Source organism: Camellia sinensis, chromosome 5 (assembly GCF_055761805.1).
Source record: "Camellia sinensis isolate YWXY chromosome 5, ASM5576180v1, whole genome shotgun sequence".
In the NCBI taxonomy this organism is placed as follows: Eukaryota; Viridiplantae; Streptophyta; class Magnoliopsida; order Ericales; family Theaceae; genus Camellia; species Camellia sinensis.
This window is the reverse complement of record NC_138965.1, coordinates 207,912,296-207,923,831: the sequence shown is the minus strand read 5'-3', so window position 1 is coordinate 207,923,831 and position 11,536 is coordinate 207,912,296.

Below are 11,536 nucleotides of genomic sequence, written 5' to 3'. Positions count from 1 at the left end.
TTTTGACTCCAAAACGAGTCTGGCCTTTCATCGGTGTCACTTTCACAAATACATGATCACCCACTTCGTATTCTCTATCCCGTCTTCTAACATCAGTATAACTTTTCTGTCTGCTTTGTGCAGTTTTTAGTCTCTGTTGTATCAGTTTCACTTTCTCAGTCATTTCGTATACAATCTCGGGCCCAAACAAAGGCCCATCTCTAACTTCTGCCCTGCAAATCGGAGATCTACATTTTCTGCCATACAATGCCTCGAAAGGCACCATACCAATACTTGAATGATAGCTGTTGTTGTAGGCGAATTCAGCCAATGGCAAATGGCTTTCCCAGTTTCCCTGAAAATCAAGGACACACATTCTCAGTAAATCCTCCAAAGTCTGGATGGTCCTTTCTGACTGGCCATCGGTCTGAGGATGATAAGCACTACTCAGTCTCAATTCAGTACCCAATGCAGTCTGTAAGCTTTGCCAAAATCTCGATGTGAACTTCGAATCCCTGTCAGAAACAATGGACACAGGCACTCCATGCAGTCTAACAATTTCATCAATATAGAGTATAACCAATTTGTCCGCATTATAAATTGTCTTAACAGGTAAGAAGTGAGCAGATTTAGTCAGTCTATCAATGATAACCCAAATTGAGTCCATACCTTTACTGGAGCGAGGCAATCCCACAATAAAATCCATAGTGATATGCTCTCATTTCCACTCCGGTATCGGTAAGGGCTGCAATAAGCCTGCGGGTCGTTGATGTTCGGCTTTGACTTGTTGGCAATGAAGACATTTCGATACAAAATTAGTAATTTCTTTCTTCATTCCCGGCCACCAGAAATTCAGTTTTAGATCTTGATACATTTTCGTATTCCCTGGATGGATAGAAAATTTTGAATTGTGACCCTCTTGCAGAACTCTTCTTTTCAATTCAGAATCATTTGGTACACACAGTCTTTCTTGAAATTTCAGTACGTTACTTTCAAATTTGAAACCCGGTCTGGGTTTAGTTTCCCTTTCTTCGATGATCTTCTTCAAGAAGTCATCCGATTGTTGTTTCTCTTTAATCTCTTCAATCAATGCCGGTTGAGCAGAAATAACAGCTATTGTTCCGCCTTGTTCTCGTAAAACAATTTCAATTTCAGATTTTTCAAGGTCACAAAGCAATTCCTTCTGCCGGTGAGCAAACAGGCTAAATTTCCAATCGATTTTCGGCTCAGTGCATCGGCAACAGTGTTGGCTTTTCCCGGATGATACAAAATCTGTAGGTCATAGTCTTTAATCAGTTCTAGCCATCTTCGCTGTCTCATGTTCAGTTCTTTCTGTGTGAAGAAATATTTCAGACTCTTGTGGTCAGTATATACTTCACATGTCGCCCCATACAGATAGTGACGCCAGATTTTCAGTGCAAATACTACTACAGCAAGTTCCAGATCATGAGTCGGGTAGTTCTTTTCATGCGATCTCAGTTGTCGGAAAGCATAAGCAATAACTCTCTCATTCTGCATTAAAACACACCCCAAACCCTTATGAGAAGCATTACTAAATACAGTATAACCATCCGTACCTAAAGATAGGGTAAGAACTAGTGCAGTCACAAGTCGAGTTTTTAACTCTTGGAAAGCAGATTCCCTTTGGTCAGTCCAGTCAAACGATATCCCCTTCTGAGTTAACTGAGTCAACAGTAAGGCAATTTTGGAGAAATCTTTGACAAATCTTCTGTAATACTCGGCTAGTCCCAAAAAGCTTCAGACTTCTGTCACATTTGTTAGTCTAGGCCAGTTTACTACAGCTTCAATTTTCTGCGGATCAACAGAAATTCCATCTTTGCTAACAACATGCCCCCAAAACATAACATGATCAAGCCAAAATTCACATTTAGACAGTTTAGCATAAAGTTTTTGTTCTCTTAGGGTCTGTAGGGCAAGTCTCAGATGATGTTTATGTTCTTCTACACTTTTGGAGTAAATCAGTATGTCATCAATGAATACTACAATAAAGTCATCAAGGTATGGTTTAAAGATTCTGTTCATGAGGTCCATAAATGCAGTAGGTGCATTGGTAACTCCGAAAGACATAACTAAAAATTCGTAATGTCCATACCTCGTTCGAAAAGTAGTTTTATCAATATCTTTTGGTTTAACTTTCAACTGATGGTATCCTGATCTGAGGTCGATCTTAGAGAACACTTGAGCACCCTGTAACTGATCAAATAAGTCATCAATACGTGGCAATGGGTATTTATTTTTCACAGTTACCTTGTTCAGTTCACGGTAGTCAATACACAGTCTCAATGAGCCGTCTTTCTTCTTTACAAATAAAACAGGAGCGCCCCATGGCGAAGTGCTAGGCCTGTTGAACTTCTTATCCAGCAGTTCTTGCAGTTGCACTTTCAATTCCTTCAATTCAGTTGGGGCCATTCGGTAAGGAGCTTTAGATATTGGTTGCGTTTCCGGAATCACATCAACAATAAATTCAATCTCCCTGTCAGTCAAATCCCCTGGCAGATTATCTGAAAAAACATCTGGGAATTCTTTGACTATAGGAATACTGTTCACGCTAGCATTTTTATCAGTAGATACAGTCAACACAGAACACAGATATCCCTTACACCCCTTTCTAATCAATTTAGCAGCTTTCACAGATGAAATCAAGTACGGAGGAGGTACTACTCCAACCCCATTAAACACAAATTCGGGTAAACCCAGTGGACGAAAAACTACTTGTTTCGTTACACAGTCTATGGTAGCATGGTACTTCGTTAACCAGTCCATTCCCAATATTACATCAAAATGATTAATGTTCAGGGGTAGTAAGTCAATAAACAAATGTGCATCTCCGATAATAATTTCGCAAGCAGGGTACATATATGCACAGGTCATAGATTCCCTAATGGGTGATGATACAGCTAACAAATAATTCATGGGTTCTAACGGTCTATTCAGTTTTTGCGAAAAAGCATGCGGCACATATGAATGTGTAGATCCCGAATCAATCAGTACATAAACATTTTGAGTACAGATAGAGAGAATACTTGACACAACGGTCTCGGTATTCTGCACATCTCCCGGTACTAGGGCGAACACTCGGCCCTGCCTCATGGGCTTTTTCCTGGTAGCTTTGGGATTCGGTTTTGGTGCAACAGTTGATGCTGCCACGCTTGGTGTAACTTTACTACTGGCTTGTGGAGCAGAGGGGCAGTCTTTAACCATGTGGCCCACCTTGCCACACCTGTAATAAGCTCCAGATATATTGTAACAGACCCCTTTATGCTTGTTGCCACACTCAGAACAGGGTGGTATGAAACCACTCCCTTGGCTGGGGCTAGTTGTTGACCCCGTATTCTGCTTCTTGTTCAATGGGTTATGCTTGCCTTTCTTGAATTTAAAACCCTGCCTTTTACCATGCCATTCAGACGGTGGTGTTTCAGTTTTCAGTGCTTCGATGTTCGATTCAGCTATCAAGGCTCGGTCAAGAACATTTACATAGTTCGGTAATTTCAGAACATTTATTCTGTCGAGTATTGCAACATTAAGGCCGCCTTCAAACTTTCTGGCTTTCTTATAATCGGTGTCCACCATGTATGGTGCATAACGGGCGAGTTCAGTAAATTTTGTTTCATATTCAGCAACGGACATTGTGCCATGTCTCAGCTGCTCGAATTCGGTTACTTTTCTGGCCCTAACACACTGAGGGAAGTACTTTTCAAAGAAGGCTCCTTTGAATTGAGCCCAAGTCATAACAGTATTGTCATCACGGATAAGCATCCACCATCTTCTAGCTTCCTCTTGCAGAGTAAAGGTGGCCAATAGCACTTTATGTGCTTCGGAGCACGAAAAAACCTCAAACAATTTTTCTGTCTCGAGAACCCATGCTTCAACTTTTAACGGTTCGAGGACTCCCTAGAAGGATAGCGGTTTCATTTTGCTGAACTTATGGGTGAGAGCAATTATGTCCCCATCATTAACATTCACATTCTGCTCCGGCTGTACCGGAGGAGGAGGTGGGGGCTGTTGATTCTGTTGTTGATCTAGTCTCTCAGTTATTAATTCCATCATTCTTCCCAGCCGTGCCATTCTTGCCTCAGAGAATGAGGATTCAGATTCATTTGCAGTTCTCGCATTATCCATTTCACTATAGGCAGTTATAGCGGTTATCAGTATAGGCAGTCATTTGTTTAAACAGATTAACACATTAGTATACATTCAGTCATGTCATAGCCACACACACTTATCATGCTCATGTAATGCCCTAATCGCTTTTCTAGGACATCCTATAGCTCATTGGGACACGTGTGTGCGGTATAACTCGTGGTGAGTATCGCTCTGATACCACTCTGTCACGACCCAAACCCGCCCCTATGGGTTTAGCACCGTAACCGGCCAGTAATCCAAGATTACCGAAGGCCTGCTTAACAGTAATACAGTAAAACAGAGTACAGGGGCCTGGCGGAAGCCAATACAGTAAATAAACAATGTCTAATGAGATGTGACAGTCTATATGCCAAAAAGACTTTTCATTCAAATTTATACAGTCGGGCAAAACAGTTTGTACATACATACAATCATTCAGTTCAGAGACCTAATCCCTATTAAGCAGTGCAATACAGTAAACAAAACAGTTACAGAGACTGAAGGGGGAACTAAAAACACCCCTAAGCCATAACTTGACAGGCTCGGAATCTCGCAATGAGGCACAGTGGTTGGCTTGACAAAACTGGAGCTTAACCCCGACGCTTCTAGCCGCGGTCTGGTGCTTGTATACCTACATATATATATGAGCAGTGAGCTAAAGCCCAGTGAATAACGTAATGCGTAAAGAGGTTAAGAATGAATGTCCTTATAGTAATGAAAACAGTTCATTAAATCAGTATTTCGGTCGTTCAGTCAGTACAGTCATATGTGGTACATCCATTAGCATAACAGTACAGTAAACAATAGGTCTTAAAAGACCGAACAGTAAATGATGGCCATCAATCAGTAACAGTAGTGGTTCCAACAAGGGAACCGACAGAGATCTCTGTAACAGTAACAGTAAACAGTAGTTACTAAGGATGCCACAATACAGTTCAGAATATAGGACATACATTCATTCAATTACCAGTATCAGTTCAGAAAGCAGTACAGTTCAATTGTTCAGAAGATAATCATTTTGAACATATCTTTACACAGTTGTTACTCATAGAGTTCTGGGCTACAGTAAAGCTAGAGCGCGTCCCCAGTCGCCAACCCTACACAGTTTACAGATTGAACATACACTAAGCTACACAGTTGGGAAAATAATAACTTAATCCCTAATTTGCCTCAGTGTGGTTCTACATCTATATCCTTATTAAGATGCCTTAAACTAGGCCTAATAATACTTAGGATAAGATGAGGATGCAAAGCTACACTTTAAAAGCATTTTCAGAATTGTCAGAAAACAGGGGTCACGCTCGAGCGTATATTACTCCGCTCAAGCGGACATGCAGACAAAGGTTTCCGTTCGAGCATAGACTTACCCGCTCGAGCGTTCTACAGAACAGTCAAAAGTGCTGGATAGGTGAAAATCACGCTCGATTGGACGCTCGACACTCGCTCGAGCATGAGACACAATGTCCCGCTCGAGCGTCAATTATTCCACTCGAGCGGACTTCAAAACAATGCAAAGTACTGGGAGCACGAATTTCACGCTCGAGCACCAGTCACCCCGCTCGAGCGTGAGTTCAAAATCTAGAATTCCCAGATTTGAACCTCAAGCTCAAATTCAACTTTTAAACCATAAATTTCGATCCTCTTGGGCCAATTTTCCAGAAAACATCCCAAAACTCATACTTTAACATGATTCAAACCTCAATTTGTAAAATCAAAGCCCAAGGGTGTTTCAAATGACTCAATTCAAACCAATTTTCATGAATATGAAGAACATGCAAACATGCATGAATTTAAACCATTTCAAAGCTTCAATTTCATGCTCTAATGAGCCAATTCTTCCAAGGACAAGATGAAAACATGGACTTAACATAACTATGAGCATGTATGTGACAATTCTCCATGGAATCAACTCAAAATTCAACAATTCAAACATGCATGCATGGAATGAGCTCCAATTCAACATTAATGAACCAATTCTTGACTTAATCCACTAAATTGACATGAATCAAGTAAGAACAAGTTCAATTCACAAACAAGAGGGTAATTACACTACCTTAGGTCTTGAATCAGAGGTATGGAGGCTCAATTATGCAAATCTCCTACAAGTTCTTCAAGTCACCAAGCTAAATGTGTTGAAATCACTCTATCCCTCTCACTCTTTCTCTCTAATCGGCTAGCAAGGAGAATGGCTGATGAATTGTGTTGTTTCTAATGTAATAAGGCTTCAAAAGATATTAGGTAGTGATCCACTCAATGGTCTAATGGTAAATACGTCAAACTCTATTAATTTGGCTTAATTTACTCTAATTTAATCATACCAATTCACATTTTAACTAAATATGCCATAAATCGCATTAATTCTAAGGATCACAAATCATCAATCAATTTCAGATTCGGCCGTCGAAAAGGCCTTCAATTCGCAATTTAAACACAAAGGCATGAACAGATAATCAAACAGTCAAACAGATAAACAATGCATTTAAACAGATATACTTAATCAATTCAGTTCCAGATTTCAGTCAATCAGTTCAGTACTTCAATCAATTCAGTTACCAATCATCATCAGTCTCAGTTTAGCAGTAATCGGTAGTTTAACAGTAAACAATGACGAGGGTTGTTACAGTCTCCCCTCCTTAAAAAGAGTTTAGTCCTCTGAACTCGAGTTACCTTCGTTTTGGAAGAAAACAAAATTCAGTGGAAACAGTTCAGGATATCTTTTAGCCATGTCATCTTCCCTTTCCCAAGTGGCATACACGCCACCGTGGTTTTGCCAGTCAACTTTCACTAACGGGATCTCTTTGTTTCTCAACTTTTTGACCCGTCTGTTTACAATCTGAATAGGCCGTTCCTCGTAAGTGTAGTTATCACTCAGCACTACACGAGTATGCTCTATCACATGGAAAGGATCCCAGAGGTAGTCCCTCAACATAGAAATGTGGAAGACGTTGTGCATATGCTCCATTTCAGGAGGAAGCGCTACTTGATACGCCACCGGATTGATTTTCTCAATAATCTCATACGGTCCGACGTATCTTGGTGCCAGCTTGCCTTTGACTCCAAAACGAGTCTGGCCTTTCATCGGTGTCACTTTCACAAATAATCAAACAGTCAAACAGATAAACAATGCATTTAAACAGATACACTTAATCAATTCAGTTCCAGATTTCAGTCAATCAATTCAGTACTTCAATCAATTCAGTTACTAATCATAATCAGTCTCAATTTAGTGGTAATCGGTAGTTTAATGGTAAACAGTGACGAGGGTTGTTACAATAGATATCACTCTCATCATAGGAATGGGTAGGAAATTTTAATCCCTTGGTGATTTCTAGCGAGCCGCACATAACTTAGTTGTCCATTTGAACTTAGTTCTTGAGATCTCCAGACATCTAAGTAGGGTTACCATTATGATGATTCTTATGTAATAGGCTTTAATCTCATCCCCTTCGATGAACTATACACTTGCTCTTTAGTTAAACCTTTTGTTAACAGATCCGTAATATTCTTTTTAGATTTTACATAATCTATTGAGATTATTCCATTTGAAAGCAATTGCCTTATGGTATTATGTCGACGACGAATATGTCGTGACTTACCATTATACATATGATTCTGTGCCATGCCTATTGCAGATTAACTATCACAATGAATGCAGATAGCCGGCACAGGTTTTGGCTTCATTGGAATGTCTTCTAAGAAATGAAGAAGCCATTCTGCTTCTTCTCTACTTTGTCTAAAGCAATGAACTCAAATTCCATTGTGGATCGTGCGATGCATGTTTGTTTTGTAGATTTTCAAGAAACAGCAGCGTTTTCTAGAGTAAAGACATATCCACTAGTGGATTTTGAATCTTTAGTATCTGATATCCAATTGACATCACAATAACCTTCTAGTACTGCTAGATATCACGTAAAGTTCAAACCATGATCATGGGTAAACCTTAAATATCTAAGCACTCGAATGATCATTTTCCAATGGTTTTCTCCGGGTTACTAGTGTACCTACTCAATTTACTGACTGCATAAGCTATATCAGAATGAGTGCAATTCATTAGGTACATTAGACTTCCAATGATTTTAGAGTATTTTAGCTGAGATACCGCATCACCTTTATTTTTTGATAAATAAAGACCGGTGTCTACAAGTGTTCTTACTATGTTTATATCATCCTTGATATATTTACCAAGAATTTTCTCAATATAATAAGATTAAGATAATGCATACCCACCAGATGTTTTAGTAATTTTCATTCCTAATATTACATATGCGACTCCCATATCTTTCATATCAAATCTTTTGTTCAACATTTGCTTAGTTGATTTGATCATGTTTTGACTACTTCCAATGATAAGCATGTCATCCACATAAAGACAAACGATGACATACCCTTCGTTAGTGTTTTTAATATAGACGTACTTGTCACATTCGTTTATCTTAAATCCATTAGTAAGCATAGCATGATTGAATTTTTCATGCCATTGTTTAAGAGCTTGTTTTAATTTATAAAGGGATTTCACAAGCCGACAAACTTTGTTTTCTTGCCCTGGCACTACAGTCTCTTCAGGTTGCTCCATATAGATTTCTTCATTTAGATCACTGTTTAAGAAAGTTGTCTTAACATCCATTTGATGTATCTCTTGATTATACAACACTGCTATGGCAATAAGCATGCAAATGGATGTTATTCTTGTTATAAGGGAATATGTGTCAAAATAGTCCAGACCTTCCTTTTGTCTATAACCTTTTATCACAAGTCTTGCTTTATACTTGTCTATTGAACCATCTGCTTTCATTTTTATCTTGAATATCCATTTATATCCAAGAGTTTTAGAACCGGGTGGAAGATCCACTAATTCCCAAGTATGATTTTGCATAATGGATTCAATTTCATTATTAACAGCCTCTTTTCACAAAGGTGCTTCAGGACCTATCATTGCTTTCTTAAAGTTTTGAGGTTCATTTTCTAACAAATATGTCAAAAAATTTGGACTAAAGGATTTTGATGTTCTAACTCTCTTACTTCTTCTTAGTTCATCATCAGTTAAATCTTGTTGGTCGAGACCATTACTAGTACCACGACCCAAACCCATTTCTATAGGTTTAGTGTCGTAACCGGCAAATAAACCTTAGATTACCGAAGGCCTCTTAACATAATAGTATATAAATAGGGGCTGTAGAAGCAAATACATGAAACATACATAGTCCAACGAGCTGTGAAAACATACATGGGACTAATAACTTCGAACCTTCATAACCACACGCGTGATCAAAACAAAATGCAGCAATTAAGTCGCTTCATGTATACACAACAAAAAACTTGTTCGTAAATCAAAAGGAACAAAAACTTATACATCCCCCAAACACAACCATGAGGCTTGACTCAAACCGGAACCTCCTCGGGAGGCACGAAGGCTGGCTGTCAAGACTGAAACTCCAGGTCCTCAACTCTTAGCCTGGTCATGTGCCCGATCACCTACAAACGTAATATAAATAGTGAGCGAGAGCCCAGTGAATAATAACAAAGTAAAGGGTTAAATGAATGATGCCCCATAATTAAGTCCGTACATAGAACCAATTCATATTCGTATTCTCATTTAATGCGTCTACAGAATTTAGGGATCATGTTTAATCATTCATAGTTCATCCGTTAACGCTAACAGAGCATATATAGAACATCATAGATCATACTTGTCAGTTCCATAGAGGAACCTCTGGTTGGGTACGGATAACTTGCCAGTTCCATAAAGGAACCTCAGGACTGGGTATGGATAACTTGTCAGTTCCATAAGGGAACCTCCAGCTGGGTACGAATAACTTGCCAATCCCATAAAGGAACCTCCGGACTGGGTACGGATAATTTGTCAGTTCCATAAAGAAACCTCCAGCCGGGTACAGATAACTTGCCAGTTCCATTAAGGAACCTCCGGTCCGGATGCAAATAGCATACTTGAATCACAGCATAAATACCACAAATATTTATTAGAGTTGGATAATCATTCATAGTACAAAACATAGCATTTCATAGAACAGATCTTATTCCATATACAGAAAATAATTTAACTTGAACATAGTTTTACTAAGTTATTACTCACAGATAATCGATGGCTCCAGATAGACGAGTAGAGTAGGCAATTCACTTAACTTAAGGTGTGTGACCTGTATAACATGACATATACATACATTAGAACACACGCTCGGATTGTACATGACTTATTTTATTTATTTTTAGTGTGTTTCAAGCCTTTATCCTCATCATAGTGTTTTAATCTCGGCCTAGGAATGCCTAGGATGAAATGAAGATGCAAAAATATACTTGAAAACATTTTTCAAAACTTGCTGAAAATAGGGTCCACGCTCGAGCGTGGCTTTCCTCGCTCGAGCGTATATGCAAAATATGAGGGTCAGCTCGAGCGGTCTGCAAACTTTGAAAAAGTACTAGTTGCTTGATTTTCACGCTCGACGGACGCTCGATCCCTGCTCGAGCGTGACTTTCGTCGCTCGAGCGATCTGTAAAACACATGAACTTCTAGGAGCATGTATTTCACGCTCAAACGGACTTCTGGTCGCTCGAGCGGAAGTGCAAGATTACAAGGTCGCCGCTCAAGCGTTGAATCCAAAGCTCGAGTAGAAGTGCAAAATCTAGAATTTCCAAATTGCACTCCTCAGCTCCAAGCTCGAATTCTACACCCCAAAACTCATCTTCTTGGGCCAAAATTCTGGAGAACATCTAAGAACTTGTAAAATATTATAGTTTGAAGATCATTTCATGAAATCAAGGCCCAAAAGTATGTCAAACATGCAACAATTCAACGTGATATGTAAAAACATGGTATAAACATGACATGCATGTGTTCACTTGAGTTTATGGCTTCTAAAGCATGATCAAATGTGATCCATTGATGAGAAATGTTATGAATTCTTTAACTTATGCTAGAATTACAACATGCATGGAGAAAATCTTTGAAAACAACCTCAAAATGCTATAAGTATGCATGCATGTATAGAATGACTTATCTTTCTTCAATTCTAGCTCAATCCTTACATGAATTCATCTAATTTACTTGAATTCTTGTAAAATCTAACCCAATTACACAACTAAGAGTTTGATTCCTTACCTAGAGTCCACAATTCCCTTCAATTCTAGATAGACTCAACAAACTATCACCAATCCCTTCCAATTCTTAATCACTTTTAGCAAATCTCTGTTATCCTCCTTGAATTGAGCTCAAGTTTCCTCTTCTCCCTCTCTCACACATTTGTTGCTCAAGATGATGGTAGGAATGAGTTCTCTCAATTATGAGTGGTCTATTTATATGTTTGATTAGCTAGGCTAATTAAGTGGGCATTAATTTAATCTAATTTAATCGCTTCAAATTGAATCTTGATCAAACCTACCATAATGTTCTAAAAATTCC